At 33.9% G+C, this 23,715-nt stretch overlaps 1 pseudogene; it reads left to right on the plus strand.

Moving 5' to 3' along the window:
* Nucleotides 1-23,715, plus strand: part of LOC149531580 (putative 12-oxophytodienoate reductase 11 pseudogene) — a 165,738-nt pseudogene that overhangs the window by 1,033 nt on the left and 140,990 nt on the right.

A 23,715-nucleotide genomic window follows, 5' to 3' on the forward strand; every position in this document is an offset into this window, starting at 1 on the left:
GCCTATAGACCCTAAGCAACCAGTTTTTGGCACATATGATGAGGCAAAATCCAAGATTGAATTGTAAATCAAGCTACCTCAAGCAAATCAGCAAAGGAAAGAGGAAAATAGAAAAGATGAAAATTGCCACTAGCCCTCTAATGCTTACCAAGGGAAAAGGAGAGGATGAAGAAGATGAAGAAGGAGGAGAAGAAGAGCAAGAATCAAAGGAGGTAGAGCCAAACAAGAAGAAAGGGAGGATAATCATTACAAAACCTCCAAAGGCCTCCATAGCTATTTTCACTAGGAGAGGCAAAGGCAAAGGTGAAGTTATGCTCAACAAGCCCCTAATTATCTTCTAGGAAAGATTGAAATAGATGAAAGAAGGAGTTGGCATCACAAACTTCAAGGCTTTAAAGTTTGAGACAAGGACTAATGCTGAGAAGATGCCAATTGAGGAGCCAATACTTACCAAAATAGGAAAATGGAAGTATTCCCCGAACTAGATTGCTCCCCAAATCTCAAAAGAATTGTTAATGAGATTGCAACCAAGGTGGGAATCAGCTGCACAAATAGCTAAAGATATTTATGAATAATCTTTGAAGAAATTATTGCCTAATCTTATAGATGTAGAAGTGAAGGCAGCCATGAAAAATAATGAAGGTAAAATGATGATTAGATTCCATACATGTTTGATTTTAATCAAAGATATTGAGCATGTTGTTAGAGATGCAACAAACATGTTGAATAATATCTATCATCTACATAAGCCTAGTGATGATCTAATGGAGATCAAGGATGATGAAGAGGATAACACTCCATGTGTTACATTTGATGTTGAAGACTATCAAGCACTAAGGGTTGATGATGAAGAGAAAGAGGAAGAAGTTGAAGAGGAAGATAAGGAAGAAAATGAAGAAGATGATCCAATGAAAATTGTAGTAGAAGTCATTGCTTCCCTTCCTCAATCTCCACCTAAGCCAACAACATCATTAGGGTTGGAGTTAACTTTAGCTAGAATGATTGCAACTACCTTAGAAATATCATCCACACCTACTACCTCTTAGCTCCAAGTATCTACAATGGAAGTGTCTATCACTTCATCTACTAAGTTGCAACCCTCTTCATCAGCTCCCAAGAAATCTACTTCAGCAATATGCATAGTTGCCAGTTCTTGAATTGTGTCAACTTCTATTACAGCTTGTTAAGTAAGTTTGCTAGTTTGCTCTACAATTTTGTCAACTACAGCTTTAACTCCACTAGTTTTTGTTCCCGTTAGTTCTCTAGTTGGATGTGTTCTAGTTTGTACACCACCTATTGGTACTTCTTTTTTAGGAAGCACGTCAGTTTTGGATACAATTGGTACTTCTTTTAGTTTTCCTTTAGTTGGACCAATCCAAGTTTTTACTACTAGCCCAACCACTTCAACTATTGTTTCCATTTATAAGTCCAAGGAAGTAAGCACAGAAGTAAAACCAAATACTCCTCTAAAACTTGTGCTTATTGGAAAAGCAATTGATGAAGACATTGACTTGGACAAAGAAATTTGTATTCCTAAGATAGATCTAGATACTACCATAGCTAATGAAATGAGACTGGTTAGTCATCTTTTAGAGCGAAAGGCAAGGTAGGAGCAAATTAGAGATGAGAGAGACAGAGAATTTAGAATAATTGAGAATGCTAAAATTATAATTACTAAGGCTATAGGTGTTGATTTTGACTCATCTCAACACATTTTTTTACAATTAGAAGAGGTAAATAAGTCCAATGTGAACACTTCTGGCCAAGAGAAGCTCATTGAAAAGATAGAGAAGAAATTTGACAATAAGGTGCTTGAGCACATTGCTCAGCACATTGCAATAAATCAAGTAGAGATATCCACAATTTTGAGCAACCTTGAACAATCCTTCACAAATGTAACATCACTTTTTGGAAAGCTTTTTGATGTTACCAAGTATACCAAGGATATAAAGGAAAAATCAAATAAGATTGATGTGGACATGAAGGCTAGTGCTCAAAGGCTACAGCTTGACCTGAGTTCAAGCTCATCACATCACATCACATGAAGGTGAATTTTTTGTCAAAAATGTAGGTAGAGTTACTTAGAGAGGAAGCCAAGATCTGGTCTACGCTTATTGATATCCAAAATATGTTCCTTCCAGTTATGGACACAATGTAGAAACATATTGCATATTCAAAAACATTAGTCCAAGATAACAATTTTTCAACAGCAGATCATATGATTGAACTTTCTGTAGAAGTTCAAGTGGCCCTCTCCACCTACAAAATTTTGCAAGATAATTGGGATAAGACATTGGCTCTTATTCTCAAGGTACATTCCAAATTTCTCTCACATTTTGATGTCTCTATTTGAATATATTACATATACCCTTTGGTATTATTGTCAAAAAGGGGGAGGGTGAAGATAGTAAGATCACATGGGAGTAAAGAGATAGTAAGAGAATTATGGAGAAATAAGGGAGAAAATAGATTGATATATGTATCTGATAAAAGCTATGTATATATTATGCCATGTGTATGGGGGAGATATGTAAGATATGTATCTATAGCAGCTTTACAAAGATTAATTTTTAAAAATAAAAAATCAGAACATCAATGTACATAAGTTTTGCCTCATAAGTGTTTTTGTCACTAATGCCAAAAGGGGAGATTGTTGGCATTATGTTGTATTTGTCATTAGTGATAACACTCATTCGATTATGAATGGTTACCAAGCTCATCACTCAATCCAAAGTTTATACTAAGCATTCATTGGTTACCTTTTAAGTTTAGCAGTTAAGCAGCTCATACCGAGCATTCCTGAAGCTACTAAATGAATGTGCAATTCAGCAGTGTATACCAAGCATACATTGTTCACTGAATAGATAATAGTTATTGAGCTTCATAGTGTCTACCAAGTTATCAGTTTACGTGATATGAAGTAAATTTCTACCAAGTGATGGATGTGTAGTGTCTACCGAGTGACAGAAAGGTAAACAAAGGATTCAATATTTACCAAGTGACACTATATCTACCGAGTCTCCAATTGTTATTGTGTTCCAAGCTACATTGTGTGATTAGCATGGACTGAGCTTCTACTTCTACTGAGTGCATGAAGGTGTCGAGTAATGTAGTGGATGCTAAGTATCAAAAGGTCACCAAGCCAACTTGAAGAGCTCGAATTTTCTACTGTTTGGCTGACTCAATAATATTTTGTTTACTTGTGTTCTAGTCGACCATGCAATTGTAATTATTGAAATGGTATATATGAAATGTATTGCACAATTTTGGAATATATTATGAGTATGTAAAGGAATGAACATGTAATGTTTTGAGAAGAGTGAATGTGAATCAGCAGTAGAGCAAAGTATTCAGCAAGGTCATTAAGGAGAAGCAAAGACATATTAGCCAAAAGAGGTGATATGTACTTCAAGATCTATTCAGCAATCAAGTTGTAAGTCAAATCCACTATTTCATCCTGACAGCTGAATCAATTTTCTAAATCCTTTAATAGGTTAGACTTAACAGTCTTTTTATAAATCTCTTAACAAAGTGCATACTTCATTGTATGTTTGTAAAACCTCTAACAAGGTGGATCTAGTAGGCCAAATTGCTCTTAATAGGGAAGATCATCAGAAGTGGTCAATGTAAGCCCTAATAGGCCAACTTTATACTGTAGTAGTGAAGTTTTGTGGGTATCATCCCCATCTTAGTTTTACTTTCTATTTGGAAGGTTTCTGGTTCACTAAAATACGGTGTTCATGTGTTATGAATGTTTATCTTTTCTCATGCATGTAGTAGATTAGATGAATGAATGGTGAATGATTAATATGGTTAAGTGTTGAATTGATTAAAAGTTTTTGAGGTTACTAATTCACCCCTCCCCTCTCAATAACCTAGCTAGTCTTGATTATTTCCAATAGGTTCTTATGTATTCACCTTATCCCTTGTAACCTCAGTTACTACCTTTTGAAGTTATTCTACACCTATCAAAATTGAATTTGTGCATAGTTGTGCTTGTACTGTAGATTGATCTAGAATCTTCTTCAAATCTTATGTTGTTAAGTGTTAATGTTCTAAGATGATGCATCAGAGACATCCTTGACAATGATAGTTTCTGCAGGTATACTTGTGTCATGAGGAGGACTGGCACTCAGCATTTGTGTGTCTTGCACACTCTATTCCTCATGTTGTTGTTCATCTATTTCCATGTCAGTACCCATCTTTTCAATCTCCTCCTTTGTATTTCTCTCTTCCTTGCTATCTTTTTTATCATCCTCTTCTTTATCATCATTTTTACCCTCAAATGGGTCCTTCTCTCCTTGCTTCGCTATAGTTAATCCATAGATTAATTACCACATTTGAGTGGATTTCTTCACAACATCTTCAATGTCATTTTGGAGAATGCTAAAGGCTCTATACTTTGGTGTGAGTCTTCCTCCATATTTCTTATTGCCTTAGCAATTTGCCCTTTTTTAAGTTCTGGCATCACTTGGGCCAAAGTAGTTTCCCTTATTTTCTTTTCCAAATTTAAACAATAATGCCATTTTTTCTCAACTAAATCATATTATGGCTTGGGTACTGAGTTAGCAAATCCTAATGGAATATTCTTCAATTGGACATCATTTCATATAAGGCTTCTTCTACTAACCTTGTCTCCTCTTTTCCCAAATTATCAAAATTTACATTCTTAAGACCAGATAAATCTACATTATTTCTGATATTTTCACACAAATTTTCAAGATTAGAAAGTGTTGTATGATTTACCACTTTGAATTGGCTTGTATCTTTTGATTCAGTTCTTTCCTCATCTAAATTAGGTTGAGCAATGTATTTTCTTTTGTGCTTCTTCTCCACTTGGCCTCCTTGTTCTACCTACTTAGTTTTCTCCTTGGCCTTTTGTGTGGTGGCTCAAGTGCTTGCTCTGGTGGTAGGTGTTCTTGGCTTTACTGGACTTGGCTTAGCAACTTTCTTTTCTTTGGCCATAGGTTGTGCCTTGGCCTTTCTTTTCTTAGGCTCAGCATGTGTTGGTGCTTCCTCAACTTCTTCTTCCTCAACAACCTCTATTCTCTCTTCTTGTTTGTCCTCACCCATGCCTTGGGTTAATGCAAGAGGTTCTTTAGTGTGTTTATGTTCTTCCTCTTCATCCTCTTCATCTCCTTACTCTTTAGCACCCTCACCAAATTTTTCCTTAAGTGTCTTCACTAGTTTATCCTTCTTCTTTAGTGTAGAGGCTATCTTTAATTCCATTTCCACTTTTGACTTCATCACATCATAATTGCCAAAGATTTTAGCTATTTTATCAATTTCCTTAGCTAGAAGTGTAGTAATGGATGTTGAGGATTCATCAACATTGATTTCATAACCTAAGGGTCTTAGCCATCTTACCCTAGGAGTAGTAGCCTCTATATATGTGTAATCAATGTTTACAAGAAAACATATATCATTGTAGTATTTTTCAACCAAGGAAATGGGTATTCTCATCCTTTGCTTCATAGACTTCTTAAAGTATTCAAAATAGCTTGTCATGATAGTTTCAAAATTCTCACCCATCTGCTCAATGTACTCATTTATTTGAGTAGCAACTATTCTGTTTGTCTTCCATCCCATTTTTCCAAAAGATGGAAATGTATTTTGTACATAGAAAAATATGCAAATTAGAATTGATTCAAATTTTCAATGTGCACTCTTAGTCTTCCTTTCTACTCCAAGGTTTTCCATTATTTATTTTAGTTGAAGCTTAACTAGATCATAGGTATGATCTTTCTTCATAATTTTGTATCCCACATCTATTGCAATATAGGGTACATTGTTTAATTTGCTAGATTGATAAAACTTGCAAGAAATGATCCTTATTGCAAAGTTTATTTGTGGATCTATGATAGTGTCAATTGTCATTCCTTGTTTCTTCCATTTTTCTCATGTATTCTACTCTATTGCCTCTTTGGAATCACTTTGTAGAGTCTTTGGCCAATCTACGGTTGGGAAACTAGTCAGCTTGTGGATTATTATCACTGAAATCTTTTTTGGTCCTCCTTCTAGCCATAGGGATCCATTATGAATTTGGCTTAGTACTATTCTTATCTAGTTAGTTTTAAATATAGTAGGAAATTCTAGGGCACGTGTAAACCCTTCCTTTCAACAATTTTGAATTCTTCTTTCAAGACGTTGTTTTTATACAATCTATCATGGGCTTCCCTTATGTCCATGTCACCTATTCCTCCTATCTTACAGTTGTAGCATTTTTTGACATCTTGGACCATAATGACTTTTGGGGGAATCATGGACAACATGCCTAAGGGTTCTTGTTTATAAGAAACATCTAGAATTGTTTTGAAATTTGGTTGTTTTACCTCATTACTGACTAATTGGACATTCAAGACCTCTTTTCCTTCTACATTTCTTGAGCTTGATGCCATTATGACAAACTAGGGTTTTTACAAATGCAGACTGCATGGCTCAACTTGTGAATAAATACCTTCAAAATATTGTAGAATTGGTGTGAAATCATCACTAAGATCTTTTTGAATGCCTTGAACAAATTTCTAAATCACCTTCTACTCCTTTAGCTATTTCTTGAATTTGAAATGATGAGAAATGAGTGAAAAATGACCATATACCCTTCAAAAAACCCTTGCAATTAATGCTTAGTGCTTGTGTAGTTGTAAACTTGACATCAACATGATTTTAGAGTCATTTGGCATCCATTGATATTACCATCACTCGGTAGTTTCTATAAACTTGACATCAACTAGATAGTCTGGCAACTCGGCAGTAACTAGTATTCTACTCGACATCCATTTTAAAAGTTTTTCATGCTGAACAACAACATGAAAACTTAAAAGTTTAATCCTGAATTTTCAACAACATCTTGCATCTTCATTCATGCTAATGTAGTCTTTTCATTATTGACTTCTTTTGGACCTAATGTATGATATAATATTTTTAAATATCAGTCACACATACCTCTTGTTTGCTTAGTTTGATGAGGTGTGACCACTTGACCCATTGGGTGAAGTGATCCCTTCTCCATTTGATGTACTGCAACCATCTTTCTTCTTCCATGTCTTATTCATTTCATTCCTAATGTGTTTAACATCTACCTTGCCTTTGTCTTTATCAAACACACAACTTCATGCTTTTGACCTAGTTGGACAATGTTTGCTAATATGGCTAGTCTTCAAATAGCTAAAGCATGCGGTTTGACTCAACCACCTTTTGTAGTTACCACTGAAGTGAGTCCCAATACAATTCTTAGATATGTGTCTATATTCTTAGCAATAGTGGCAGATATATCTTGTATTGTAATCCAAAATATAAGAGTTTCCATAGCTTCTTACCTTTGTTGGCTTACTTGATGACCACATAGACTTGATTTGCATTCAAAGGCTCTATGTCCATACTTCTAACAATTGTAGCAATATCCTTCAAATTTTGGTGCATGCATGGTTCTAGTTCTTCATTCATGAGCCTAATGACCTTGCTTATTGCACTTATGAAAATTTCCCATGTTCTTAGGCTTGACATTTTGATTTGCATTCTTGCTCCTACACACATTATTAGTATGTCCTTTCTTTCTACAATTATGACAAGTGAGTTTGGAATTCTCACCTCTATTATTCCTTTCTTTAGTAACTTTGGATAATTCTCCTTCAATACTTTTGTAGCCTAGTTCTAAAGTATCTCTATTAGATATAGGGGATCTCAATAATTGCTCAAAGTATTTGATGGCTTCATTTGGCTTGTTGAGACTTTTAGAAAATTCCTTTTCTCTTTTTAGGCCATTTTGCACTTGTTCATTTTGCAACTTCAATTTAGTTATCTTAATGCCCTTGACATTCAACTCATGATGAGTATTCATCATTTGGCTCAAGGTGTCAAATTGCATGTTTGAGATCCTAGATAGCTCTGTTGACTTCTCTTCCAATCTATTTTCAAGAATTCTTTTGTCTTCTTCAATCATGGCTTTGTCTTCCATGGATTTCTTCTTTTGTTCAATTACTTCACATAGTAGTATAGCTTGTGATTCTTCCTCCAACTTGAGATTTCTTATTTCTTTAGCTTGGATTATATTCTTCTCCATTAGATTTGCAAGTGCTACATCAAACTCACTAGAGTTACCATCTTTAAATAGCTTTGTGGTGTTGATCTCTTTGTATTGTGTGGCATTCTCTGCAATGTCAATTTCTTTCCTTCTCTTCAAGGAACTCTTCAAAGCATCTTTGGTTTCATATAGTTGATGCAATATAAGATGTATCTCAATCTCCTAGTTCTCAATGGTCTTTCCCAATTTTTAGACTTCTATTTTAAGATCTTTCCTCTAAGCTTCAAAGCTTCTCTTTTAGAGAACTTGGTTGTGATACTAATCGTTGGAATTAAAGTGGGAAAGGTCAACTTCAAAGGTGGGGGGGGGGGGGGGTGAGGGAGGGCGGGGTGGGTTGAATCAAGAGTTTAAACTTGGACTCATAAAACTTTCACCATTCATATATCACATGTATTAAAATGCTAAAATAACATGTAAAGTAAATGCATGTAAAACATATAAGTAATAAAAAACACACACTTGACACTAGATATGATTACCCAAAAACCCTCCAAATGAGAAGGTAAAATTGGGGTGGGGATGACACCCACAAATCTTCACTAGGACAACAATAAAGTGTAGCCAATTAAGGTTACAATTGTTTGACCATAAAAGATGATCTACCCTATTAAAGGCTTACAAAGACTATTAAGTCCCACCTTGTTAGAGGATTTTAACACCCTATTAGAAGTGTGTTTGGTTAAAGGACTTTAGGTCATTCACTTGGAATGCCACCCAAGTAAAGGATTTGGTAAAGCCTATTAGGACTAGTCCACCTAGGAGATTTAACTAAAATCACCTATCAAAATATCTTAGCATAGATCTTGTAGTTGGAACTTTCTTACCTGATAACAGATCACCTCTATCCAATCTCTAACTAATCCTTTCATGATCTTTTGTGTCAATGTTGTATCCTCTATCCTCTATTCTTCACTTAACTAATTCTGCAGTTCACTCTTACTACTAAGTCACCTTGAATGCTCTACAAATTGTCTTTTTCACTCCTCTAATTTTGATCATTCATCCCTTTACAATGCTCTCAACTCTCTTATCTCTTGAAAATTTATGTCTTTTTCCTCCTTAAGAATATTGAGATAACTTAGAGTTAGGTATGAATCTATGGCTGAGATTCATCCATTTTGTCGCTTAAACCTTCCCATTTTCCAATTGGCCATGTTACCATGCTTTTAGCACCCACATTCTAAACTTTCAAGTCATTTTTTTAGAGGAAAATTTGGTTGGCTTTAATTTTTGATGATGGTTTATGAACTATGACTTGTGAAGAAAATAGTGTTGTAAAGATATGTTGAAGTTGAACCATCAAGTTCAAAACTTCAAGTTCAGCTTCAACTTCAACTTCAGGTTTGTAGAATTGAACTTGAACTTAAAATTCAAGTTCAAGTTTTAATTTGGTTTTCTTCAATTCAAAAGAGTGGATTTTGACTTTAGAGATGCATTATTTGAGGTCTCAGTTCAGAACCATTTTTAGAAGCCATCAGTTCAAAACTAGTTTAGACTCATCTTGTAAAAAATGAGATACCCATGGATATAAGGCTTGATTAGAGACTATAAAAGATCCCAATAAATTCAATGTTTTAAAGGAATCCCATTCAAAAGGTCGTAAAGGGGTTATAAACCAATTGCATATGAATCTTCACATGGGTCATTGAGAAGACATGTTACAAAGATGTCATCATTTGAAAAAGTAAAGAATATGCATGTTAGATGAAGTGCCTATGACAAAGACACTAGGTCATGATTACAACATCCAACCCTTCTAACACCTATAGATTTTAAAGACTTGAGTACGTATCAGAGCCTTAGCCTACCCAATAGAGATCTTTAGCAATGTTTGAGCTGTTTGGATAGATTGTTGGTATACAACATAGAAATGCTTGAATATTTGAATAGGGTGAAAGATCTTGTTATAAAGTCACGATGATAATTACTATTATCATAAGGAATCAAAAAGGATGGATTTTATTGGAAGATTCAAGAGATATTTGTAAAACTTAAATAGCAATGAAAAGTTTTCAAGCTAAATCAAAATATTGGGCATGTGGCCTATTGTCAAGTTGCCAAATCCCCTCAAGATAATTGACAATGTATGGGACCTATAAGCCAGCCTCAATAATCAATTGTAAAGTCTTGACACCATTACAAGATGTGTCCTTAGTGATTGAATAATCTATCAATAGAATCAAGGGTTCATAAAAGCCCATGGAGCAAATAAGTCTACAAATTTAGTTATGAGATATGAGCAGGTCACGGGGGATGCATGAGAATTGTTTATCAAATTGTTAGGATAATATATGTAATAAGTTTGGTGAAATTTCATGAGTTCATGGCATCATGTCCAAAAATACATGAGGTTTGATAGAGTGATCAAACAAAAAATGATGATGATGGAAAAAAGAGAATGCCTGAGAATTAGTTAATTTGAAGGATTGAAAGGAAAAACATGGATATATTGTGTGGTTTAAAGTAATGAAGCCCATGCAATGCAAGGGAGCTATTTTATATGGTATCAAGGTTAAATATCACCACATACTATCCATTCAATTGAATATTGATATGGTTGTGATGATGTTGAAAAATGCAAATCCTTTGACCTAGGTAATCATACTTCAGCACAATTGCCAATTTCTCTTCTTATCGGCATCTAGAATCTAGTATGAGACATAACTACCTGCAAAGATAAAAAGGCATGTTAATGGCCTAATGATGTAGATGATATTGAAAGTTTTATCAACACAGAACATTAGAATCACCTATAGTACTCATGAACTATTGGATAGAATGCTTAGCCCAAAAAAAAATGTCTTGACAAGTCTCATCCCTCTTTTCCATAAAGTCCTTGGTAAATGAAGAGAACACACACAAATTCATGTTAGATACTCGGTAGATTGCCAAGAAAATCTTCCCCAAACCTGACTCTCCAACATCAATCACTAAACACATGCTAAGATGAATCTGATGACCCAAATAGGGGATTGAATCGAGCTCTCATGTGCTACTAGTTAAAAGATGAATGAGCAGTATCGATAAATGTTTAGCCCTTTTTGGGAATAGAAAGAACACTCTTTTGCATGAAATATGTTGTCAATCAGTCAAAAAGGAATCCAAGCATCATCCCATTCTCCAATTGAGAAAGTTTAAAAGCTCCTATTCTAATGAAAATTATAAGGGGTTGAGGTTCAATTCATAGAGTACCTTTGACTCCTAGCACTTGCAAATCAACAAAAGGTCTCACTCGATAGAGATGGGGAAAAGTTATGAAAGTGTTAGTTTTCATCAATTCGATAACAAGTGTTATTAAAGCATAAATACATAGATGTACAAAAAAGAAGAAGAAGAAGCTAATTATAATAACTAAAAAGTTATAGGAAAATGAAGTGATAAATAGGCTAAAAAAAGCAAGAAAATGGGTTCTTCTTTTCCAATCTAGAAATTCTATAGCTACTAAAATAAGGGAGAAGACACTTTAGTTTTGTGATAGGGGAAGGAGATTTTTCTTATGTAGATTGGTTGTAATAGGGGGATAGAGCAATATTATTGTTGTTTTATCATGTTTCTGAAATAAAGAGGGATATGTATATGTTTGATCTTGAGGTCATGTACATTTGTATTTTCGATTTGGAAGGATTTCAAGTCCTTTTATTTCTATTTTAGATGCAGTCCTTTATTACTACATTGCATATGATATATGCAATTTTGTGGTTATGTATTCACACTTTTGCATAAAGATATTTATAGCTTTCTCCCTCTCTCATAATGTTAAAGACTTGGTAAATAGTCCTATGGCTATTTTTTGGTTTTTCTCTCATAATCAACTTAGCAATTTGATAATCACATTTGTTCCATATTGATGGATGAATGTCAGAAAACCCTTCATGTCTTCAGGTTAAAGAAATAACAAGATATCACATTTATTGAATATCTTTTATGAGGGAGTTGCACCTCTCAATTGAGAGGAAGATTATCAATAAAATGATAATCTATCCATTTGTTAGTGCATTTTGTTCTTCTTTTGAAGCATATTGAGTTGTTCTTTTCATTTCTATCCGAAGGACAAAACTATTCACTAACAGGCCACATGTAATTGCATACAGAATCTACATGTAAATTTGTCCTTATCTTTAAATAATTGAAATCTATCCTTATGTTGGCTAAAAAATGGTTTATATAGTTGTTTGAGCCATAACAAACAAATATGTCCAATCTGTGTTAGTCGGCATATGTAGTTACTAATGCTCAAAATATACTGTGATTTTTCTTTTGACTCAGCACTTGAACTCCTTGACATCTACTATTCCCTCAAAACTTGAATCACTCAACATAGTCTATCTACTTAATACTTGATTGACTCATCATGTGAGTGGCTCAGCACTCATTGCAACTTGACATGGTCTTATATTTGCATCTTGTACTTGACATGTATTACTAGTTCGGCATGAACTAGGTAAATGTCCTAAGTGTGTTGACACTCAATTGTCAAAACCAATCTGAGATCAACAAGACAAAGTTATAGAATTACAAGATAAGAAGTTGTTTAAGTGATTATTTCTTTAATTTGTACATCTAGATCTTGGATAAATGATTCACCCCCCTCCCACTCAATTATTCCAAATATTCTAATAGGTTCAAAGATCAAATAACCAAAGTGAAATTTCACGAACAAATTATTCATAAGAATAATCAAGACTACAAATGGAAGAAGATTATCATCAACTTGAATTCCCCTCAAGATTCCAGTCTCAATTGGGTCAAGATAAATACCCAAGTTCATGGAAGATCTCTTCACTACCAAAAATATCATGGAAAATAAAATTAGACTGCAAGAACAAAAAGTTTAATGAGAAGATTTATCAGAAGTTGAGGAAATTAATGAAGATGAATTGAAATTTTAGAATAATCTATCAAAATTGTTCAAACTCTAAAATATTGAATATCAAGAGATATTTCTCATTGTAAAAATATGTATCAAGTCTATGAGATAAGGATGCTAAGGTGGTAATCATTCATCTTCAACCAATCGGGAAACCCCATTTGTACATGTCTAAGCATAATCAATCAAATCAAGTTAAATCAAATTGTTGATTGATCTATCAAATCATTTTAATTTTCATATTATCCCACAAGTTGGTTCTTCATTGCATCTCAAGAAACATCTAACACTAATAATTATTATTTGGATTAGGGGATTTTTGAAAAGATATTGTCCCTTGATCTTGAACTAACCTTGGTCACCCATTGTAACGCCTCACTTAGGAGCCCAAAAGAAATAAACCTAATATGTTACAAAGTTCACTAAACTATTTTTTTTCCTGGATTTTATACAACATCAAAGTAACAATGTAGAAGCAATATACACAAATACATCATTTACACATGCTATTATAATATAGATGTCATTCCTCAAGGGTTTCGTCACATTGTGTCACATTTAAGATGTTTTATTAATTGATTAAGTCTTAAGTACAATGTCCATAATCATAAACATATAACATATTAACCTCATAAGAAAATGCACGAGTACAACTGATACAATGAAATGCATCTAATAGATAGTATATGATGCATATGTTGTAGGGTATGCACGAATAGATACAAGTACATCACCAATAAATATACCACCAGAGGAAAATAAAAAACCTATGGAGGAGACATAGGCTACATACAAGGGAGTGTCATCACATGGTCAAACTATTTGAGTTACCTTGGTCTAGTTTCTCATTAGACCTTGAACCCTCAAGTGTTGAGTTACCCTGGTGTAGACACTTAAAATTGTCCTAAATACTATATTAATTTATTAATATTTCCCTTGACATTATAACTAATTATTTATTAATTAATTATATTTTTCATATTCTTCTACTTATTTAATTAAATTTATTTAATTAAATAGGTTCATTTCCCTAATGTATTTAAATATTTACCCTCTAATGTATTAAATTCATTTAATGCATAGTGATCCATAAATCCCCTTTTAAATAAATTCTAATTTATTTAATTTACACTACTTTATTAAATTCTTTAATCTTGTGATTAAGTTAAATTTATTTAATTTGATTCTAATCCCATCCTAAAACCTAGTTTAAACTCATCACTTTCATCCTTCTAAGCCTATCCATTAATTAATCTCACTTTATTATCCTCAACCTCTTTTAATCACATCTTTAACAACTAAGTGATTGCTCACACATGTGTGAGCAACACAAGGCTCAAGGAGCCTCCTTTCATTAAACTCTCTAAAAAGGTACTCTTACACCTTTGTCCCCCACTCCTTTCCCCAAGGTTTCTCACACATGTGTGAGCACACCTTGAGCCCCTCAAACATAAAGGTTCCTTTTGAATTTTACATGGCTTTTCCTTTAGCCTATGTGTCTCACTTGTGGCACCTATGTGGATGCCACATAGATGCCACCTCCCCAAGGCCTTGACATGTCCCTCATTTGCATTGTTATCATGCTAGTATAGTTCTAGAGATTTTAGATATTTTATAGATTGTTACTAACCTTTGGTAGTTGCTAGTTCATTTGTATGTGCATTGTTAACCTAGTTTATTTCTTCCATCCACATTAAATTTTATTAAAGTGTTTTGAACATGGTTGTATCCATAGCCATTTTTTGAAACACTCTCCTCATTTCTAGTTAGCTCATACACTTTGTATTTCATTTCAAACATATTGGGATTTAATAGTTGTGTTTGGGAGAACATATTTGCATCCCTCCAATCTAAATCACACCAACAAGGCCTCGTATGGGCACCTTTGTTGAGCTACTTTGAGGTTGCATGAGGACATTTCTTTTCAATTACATTGAGTTCTAAAACTCAAGCATAGTAATAGTTGTATTTTGCTTTCTTCTGGATATTTGATATACATGTGTAACTAATTTTTTCATGTTTACATGTGCTCCTGACAAGTTATGTTTTCACATATACATTTTGGCACACCTAGTGGGACCCATGTCCCTTTAAACATTCAAATTTTAAGCTAAAAATCATTCTTTTTTTTGAAAAAATTTGTGGATTTTGAATTTTGTTCATGCACACTATTGTTTGTACAAAAGAAATGTCATTTTCATTTTTTAGTGTCCCCGCCATGTAAAGTGTCATCTCTTCTATGTAAATTGGTGTCTCCACCATGTAAACTAGCATCTGTGTTGGTAAACTATCATCCTTGCCATTGAACTGGTGTCTGTGCTGGTAAACTAGTATCTCCACTATAGACTATCATCTACATTTTCCCGGTAACCCATTGTTTTGGCATTTGTAATTTTCCAATGACTCTTAGCTTTTTTGTCTACGATATTTTTGGCAGCTACAAGTTTTGTCATTTGCATGGTTTGGCATCTTCAACCCTATTCTATTGTCTATGACTATGAAGTGTAAGTAAAAGGTATATCATATTGGTTTGTGTTTTGTCACCTACAATTTTATCATCTTTTTTGTTTGTCATCTATGCCTACATTTATGTGTATAAAAAAACAAAAAAAGTTAAAATAAATTTTCCCATAGTTAGATTTCATCTTTAGGATTTTGTTGAAGCTAATCAAGTTGTTTATTGCAGAATTACAGATGGAAGCATTTTAGAAACATCTAATTGTGGTTTCCTACAAAATTTTCTTAATATTTTATTTCTCTTGGGAATGAACTTGAATGATTAATCATTTGTCTTTGAATGAATTTTTCACTTAATGGGATAAATCAAACACACTTTTGAATGACTAAACTTAAACCAAACAAATCTAGTCTTGAATACATAATCAATTGAACAAAACCTTTCATTTGGATGAATATTTTTAAAATACAATCTTGAATGCCTTAAGTAAATTCACAAACATTTTTGTAATGAATGCTTAAATAGTTAACATACAATCTTGAATGCATAAAAGTTAAAGAACAATGCTAGGATACACATTTCAACTTGGGTTTAAAATGAATCTTATCAAATCTTGAATGCTTAAGGTTCAAAGAACATTACAATGAAAATTTTCATTTGGTGCTTAAAATGTACACACACTCAATCTTGAATGACTTAAAGGAATTGACTCTTTCCTTATCAAATTTTTTATGTTGACAATGCTCAATTTTCTTATGTTGGAAAACTCTCAATTTTTATTATGTTGATGAAATTGTCAAGTTGGAAAGAACATTATATGTTATAAATATGAGTATCTTCAACAATAGATTACAAAATCTAAAGTTTCATTGGAAAATAACAAGTGTCTTTTAAATTCCAAGGCCACTTACATATTCCCTCCTCTCGTGCCTCTAGGTGATCTTGAGTGCACAATAAATAAGTGGTCTTGTTTTCATTTTTAGGAGGCTTGCTCGAGGATTTCATCACCCCTTGGGATGACTTCAACTCTAGCATTCTGGTGGAGTATAATTATTGAGTGGTGAATCGAAAGACACCTCTCTTGAAAGAAAAATCTTGTCACTCTTGGCTAAGCCCCAAAGAACTTTATACCTTTGGGAAGTCTGGTTACCATCTCCTCCTAGCTATGTGGCATTATTTTCTTTCATCTAAAAATTTGGGCCTCATGTAACTTGCATATATTGAGGACACCCCTAACTAAGTTTCTATATCCTAGTCAAAACCTTATAGGATTGTTGGTGTGTTCAATGTGCTAAGTGTTCAAAAAACCTCTCCATTTGAAGGGGACACACCATCTAAGATTTTTCTTACATATATATTTCATTGCATTCTTTGCATGTTATGTTTCATAAAAAATCCAAAAAGATCATAAAAGTTCAAAATCCAAAAACATTTCAAAATTACAAAAGAAGCTCTTTTTTTTTCTACATCACTTCTTCTATTCATCCATTTCATCACAATTTTCAAAATCTCAAACATCATAATCATGTCCTAATCTTCTTAATTATTCAACCAAATTCCTAATCTTCATCCTAGTCATGATTCATAATCCACATCAAGATCCAATTCCCTCATCCAATGATTCATCCTCATGATTCTTAATTCAATCCCCTTGTCAAATTCATTCCTTTCTAATCAATTCTTAATTCAATCCATTTTCATCTTCATCCAAAATCATTCAATCTTTCTTCATCTATTCAGATATTATTCTAATTCAATTTTCATAAAATCTTCTACTTTGGACTTAGGAGCACCATCATAATCCTTGGACTTTAATCCTAGTTATCTTGAATAACCCAAATCTTTTCAAGGTTATCTCAAACCTTTATCCAATATCAATTCAAATCAAGTCAAATCCAATAAATATCAAGTCAAATCAAATCCAAATCAAATTAAAACAAAGTACAAAATTTCTCCTAGTCTCAAGTTCATATTTCATTTCTCATTAAATCTCTCACCACTCCTCATCTAATCTCAATCGATAAGAATTGGCTTAACCAAATGGTTGGGGACCTTCAAAGGCAATATGGAGTCACACATCTAGCAAGAACCCCATATCAAATCAATCCTCAAAATTGTATGTCCAGTCCTAATCCATCTCACAATCCTTATTATTCTACCTTTGACAATGGAAATCCACCTTATTAACCTTCAACCACATACAATTCCTCAAAAAAAAAATTCATTGCCAAAGAAATTGAAGAACTCAAGAAATATATCTTGAGCCTAGCAAATCAAAAGAAACAATCTACCTTCCAAGACATATGTCCTCTTCCTCGATGATTTGAGTACCATAATCCTCATGTCCTATTCAACCCAAATCCTCCATGTAGTTCCCCATACTTTGAGATTAATGTCCAAAACCATCATCGCAATCCCCTACCCATGCCTCAACCTCCATGCAATCCTAATCCTCAAAAATCAACATCATTACAACCTTAAAATAGGTTTATCTGACTAGAAACCTTGTCTAAGTACAAAACTAAAAATAAAGTGATCCAATCACCCAAAGTCATACACCCAATTCCATCTCAAGAACTAGTTCCAAAGCATGCCATTATGGATTCCTTTTCTCCTTTAGATATTAGCATTTTTCCATCCCACTATTCCTTTATCCCTCAAGATCCATTTATCCCTCTTAGTCCATCTCATGATCCCCTTCCTAATCAAGATCAAGACATTCCATGTACCATGCACATTACTAATTCCATTCCATCTCAAGAGTTAACATCCATTGATCCTCCACTTCATCAATATTTTCCTTCCACTTCATCCACTATGATTCCTCCATGTCAAGATGAATTACTCCATCTCATGGTTTCATTCCCTCCAGGCCATTATATGATCCTATCCCACTAGATGATCCAATAATTCCTTCCATCCCACTACATGACCCTCTTTTAAATCAAGATCAAAGAACCCCTTCATGTGCATTTCATGACCCCAATCCATATCAAGATCCTATTATCCCTCAGAATCCCCCTCATAATCCTAATCCTCCACATGAGCTTGTCACACCTATCCAATCCACTCATGAACCACATATACATGGACTCGCATCTTGTATTGAAAATGATAAGTATCCATTTGAAGAAATAATGTCTCAAGATTTTGGTACACATTCCACTCCCTCTAAACCTAAAATTCCTTCATCTAGACCTAAATATTACCATCATCCATATTCCAAGTCTATTTTGGACCCTTATATCCATATTCCCATTCCTTAATTCCATCCATTTTGGGTCCTTATGTTCCAAAGCCAAACCCTTCATCCATTTCTTCCATTTTGGATCCCTACATACATGCATCTACCATATCCAATTCTTCCACTTCATCCCTTCATATACCTATTAAAGATCAACAAAGGCACACATCCTTGAATTTCTTCCAATGTTCACCATCCATAAGCTCTCCATCCCATTTTTCCTCATGTAGTCATACCATGGCCAATGGAAGAAGATTGGATGCCAAAGATAAATTGAATAAAGCCAAATATCCAAAAAATTCCAAGGGTAAACATATCCCATCTAAAAGACATGATCAAGAAAAGAAAAATATGATCAAAAACAAAATCAGAAGGCCACAAAGGCTAACGATAAAAAGCACAAAATTTATGTGGATTCCAAAGCTACTTAATGAAGCAATGAATTTGAAAGAAAGCTTCAAAATGGCATCCAATTTTTCTAATCCAAAGGCTTCCCTCATTCATAATTCTCAAATCTTCCATTGACCAACTCTATTTTGGGTCCTTATGTTCCAAAATCCACCATCCTAAATCCATCATCTCCTTCATACATTTTGGTTCCCTATATCCCAAAATCCAAACTTTCTCCTACATATCCTCCAAAATTTTGTCCTTTTCATCACCCTTCAAGGTTTGTGTCAATGAAAATCTTTCCATCTCTTTCATTTACTCACTAACAAGTCTTCCAACCTAGCACCTATCAACCATGTCTTCCTCCCAACCACTCCACCCTCTTAATCCAAACTTTTTCAAAAGACTTGATTCTTTTTTTCACTATCCTACCAACATCTATAAGAAAATGGTCAAAATTCCTTTAAAATCAAAATAGAAATAAATATCAAGGGATACTATCCATGTATCTAGATGCTTGAGTCATCCCTTTGTATCCAATTTCTTCCAATTCCACTTATCCATCAATTCAATTTTCCTCTTCCACTTGAACTCTACACTAGGGCAAGCTCCCTCCATATTGCATTGCATTACATATCTTCCATACTTTCATCTATCATTTATAATCATTTTCCATCTTTGATCTTGAATATCCTATTTTGTTCATTCCTTCACGCTCACTTTTCATATCCATTCATTATCCTACATATTTCTAGCCACTTTCACATATTTGATCTTGACACCTTATCCATGTCTTGCATCCCATAATCCTTCGCATTTTCCTTTCCTCTATCCTCCATTTTTATGCCTACATACTTACATCCTTCTTTCATATTTCCTTATTTCATACCCTCCCTCCCATATCATTATCATTATCCCTATTTCATACTCTTCATATCATTATCCCTATTGCATACCCTCCCTCCCATATCCCTTATTCATTCCTCTTTCAAGCCTATGTTCATGATCAATCCTAGAGGCACAACAACAAAATGTTTGTATATGCTTTGGAAATACACATGCCTCCCCTTCCTCCATACAATAGCCTTCACACCATCTTTCCATGTTCATGCATCCTTTTCCACCATATTTCCTTAAATTATTCTATCCTTGGTATGAGGCATTTTAACTCCTTTGAAACATGGTCCTTGACTCCCCATTGTCCTATACTAGATCCTTTGGTACCCCATATTGTTCCACCATTTAGATATCCCTAGCCTTTGCATCCATTTTCCATTCCTTGGATCTCCCTTGTCAATGGTCTCAATCTAGTCATTTTCATCAATTCAAACAATTCATTTATCCCCTAATCTAATCAAATTCCCTTCTTCTAATCATTTCATACAGATCAATTCCATAATCAATTCCTTCATTTTTCCATCTATTTGCATATACCTTGATCAAATTTCTAGTATTCCATTTAGTAAAATTTCCTCTAGAGAGCATTTATCCCTTGCTCTCTCACATTCCCCTTCCATTCCAATTCAATTCATCCATCATCTTATCATATCATATCCAAATTCTTCTATTCATCATCTAATCTCATAATGTTGAGCTTCAACCCATCAAACTAAGCTTATCAAAATAGTGATTGCAAACAAAACTTAAACAAATTCACACTAAGACTAAATGCTTTGAGAACCTTGTTCCTTTCATAAAATTTCTAGTGAACAATCACAAACATTTCAATATAATTCAATCAAACAATCAATTTTCCTCTTATAGGATGTATCCTTCCTACACAAGCTTAACAAATTCACCATCAAAATAAAGTTCATGGAAAGAATTATTGATTGAATGACTACTTGGTCATTAAATCTCTATTGGTAGATGTCATTTTGTGTGTTAGTAATAGCCTTTTATAGTGTGCCTTGATCTTCCATATTTTTGTATCACCTAAATGGCTCCAACTAACTACATATGTCATTTTTTTGATACTTTAGTACATGTATGTTAGTTTCAAGTTATGATTATGCATTGTTCACTAGGGGCAATGGGTTAACACACTTTACACCAAAGATCCCTAAAAAGACTTTTCAGTGTGCCTAGACCTCTCCAAGGCGTATATGACATTTGTCCCATTATGACTATGCAGACTACAGCTATCATCCTAAAGTATTGATTGTGTTGAGAGTCTAGTCCATGCAAAGGAATCTTGTCATCTATGCTTCTATAGCATTTGGTGCATAACTGCTCTTGCAATATCAAACTAGGGTGTGCTCTCCCATATGAACACAACTGAATCCCATGCATTCATGTAGTTCAGATGCATTTAGATTAATCAGTATCTAATTCACCCTGCTTCATTCCAATCATACGAACAAGTCATTCAAGGCCTTCTTTTAAGCCTTTTTGTTCCCCTCTTCCTTCTCATGTCTATTTCTATGAAAATGGGACATAATATATTCCTTTTTCACCCCATTTCCTCAAGGGAGAACCCTCCTCCCTTTTCATTGCTATGTCATGACTCTTTCCACTTCCCTCCTCACTGGGGCAACCTATATTTTCTTTTTTGTGATATAATATCATCCTGACATCATATCAAAGAGGGGAAAAATGTAGACACTTAAAATTATCCTAAAAACTATATTAATTTATTAATATTTCCTTTAACATTATAATTAATTATTTATTAACTAATTATATTTTTCATATTCTTCTACTTATTTAATTAAATTTATGTAACTAAAAAGGTTCATTTCCCTAATGTATTTACATTTAATTTAAATACTTCCTCTCTAATGTATTAATTTCATTTAATGAATGGTGCTCCATAAATCCCCTTTTAAATTAAATTAAATTTAGTTAATTCCCTCCACTTTATTAAATTATTTAATCCTATGAGTAAGTTAAATTTATTTAATTTAATCCTAATCCCATCCTAAAACCTAGTCTACATCCATCACTCTCATCCTTCTAAGCCTATCCATTAATTAATCTCACTTTATTATCCTAAACCTCTTTTAATCACCTCTTTAGAAACTAAGTGGTTGCTCACACATGCATGAGAAACACAAGGCTCAAGGAGCCTCCTTTCATTAAACTCTCCAAAAAGGTACCTCTTACACCTTTATCCCCCACTCCTTTCCCCAAGGTTGCTCACACATGTGTCAGCACATCTTGAGCCTCTCAACCATAAAGGTTCTTTTTTAATTTTGCATGGCTTTTCCTTTAGTCCATGTGTCTCCCTTGTGGCACCTATGTGGATGCCACATAGATGTCACCTCCCCAAGGCCTCTCTCTAACCTATAAATAGAGCCCTTGTCTCAAGCATTTGACATCTCCCTCATTTGCATTGTTATCATGCTAGTATAGTTCTAGAGATTTTAGAGATTTTATACATTGTTACTAACCTTTGGTAGTTGCTAGTTCATTTGTATTTACATTGTTAACCTAGTTTATTTCTTGTATCCACATTCACTTTTCTTGAAGTGTTTTGAACATGGTTGTATCCATACCCATTGTTTGAAACACTCTCCTCATATCTAGTTAGTTCACACACTTTGCATTTCATTTCAAACATATTGGGATTCAATAGTTGTGTTTGGGAGAGCACATTCACATTCTTCCAATCTAAAGCACACCGACAAGGCCTCTTATGGGTGCCCTTGTTGAGCTACTTTGAGGTTGCATGAGGACGTTTCTTTTTGGTTGCATTGAGTTGTAAAAGTCAAGCATAGTGTTAGTTGTATTTTTCTTTCTTTTTTGATATTTGATATACATGTGCAACTAATGATTGCTTATTTACACATGCTCTAGACAGGTTAGTTTTTCACATATACACCTAGACTGGCCAATCTGGACCTTGGACCCTTAATGTGACATGTATGGAACCAGAATAATCTCTCATTAAGACAAGAAAAATTAGTCATACCTCTCACTAGGTATCATCCCATTGTTGAGATAATGGGTGTTGCACACATTGCATAATATTGTTATATTTTATTATTTTATTTTATTATGTAATCTTGTATCAAGGAGAACCTAGATGCACATACAACATGGAAGGATTTCCATGAGATATACTTAATGAGTTGTATTGTAACATTGTGATAATGTTTCATGTAATTATTTAATATTGGGAAAAAGAATTAAATTTCCAATATTAAATGTGGGATCAATGGTTTAGGTAGCACATGGTTTATGTAATACTACTTGGTGGTTTTGTGGGACTTGCTACTATATAAGTAGCCACAAGGGTAGTTATTGTAGCGTGAGAAGATAGAAGGGAAAAAATGGAAAGAGTCAAGTGAGACAAGGCTTCACAAGTTAGACAAGGGAGCATTTGTGAAGTTTGGAAGCATGGCATGGGATGCGTGGATTCATACTTGTTCACATGGATTACTTGGTAGTGGCTATTGTATTTTTGTTGAATAATACATGGTGATGGATGGTTTTGGGGGTTGGGTTTTTCTCTCAATGAGGGTTTCATAAGGTATATCTTGTGTCACATCGTTTTGTGAAAATGTTGTCTATTCTCTTGCATGTGGAATTTAATTTTATATTTATTTTAGATCTATAATGAATTATGTGAAAATGGTTATATCTTTTGTTGCAAGTTTCTTTACAAATGGTGCCAGAGCTATGGTTTTATTATTGTAACCCTAGATTGAATCCATCAGAATGCATGAGAG

This window comes from Cupressus sempervirens, chromosome 11, assembly GCF_028749045.1.
Source record: "Cupressus sempervirens isolate cs-2001-9-10 chromosome 11, ASM2874904v1, whole genome shotgun sequence".
Taxonomy (NCBI): Eukaryota; Viridiplantae; Streptophyta; class Pinopsida; order Cupressales; family Cupressaceae; genus Cupressus; species Cupressus sempervirens.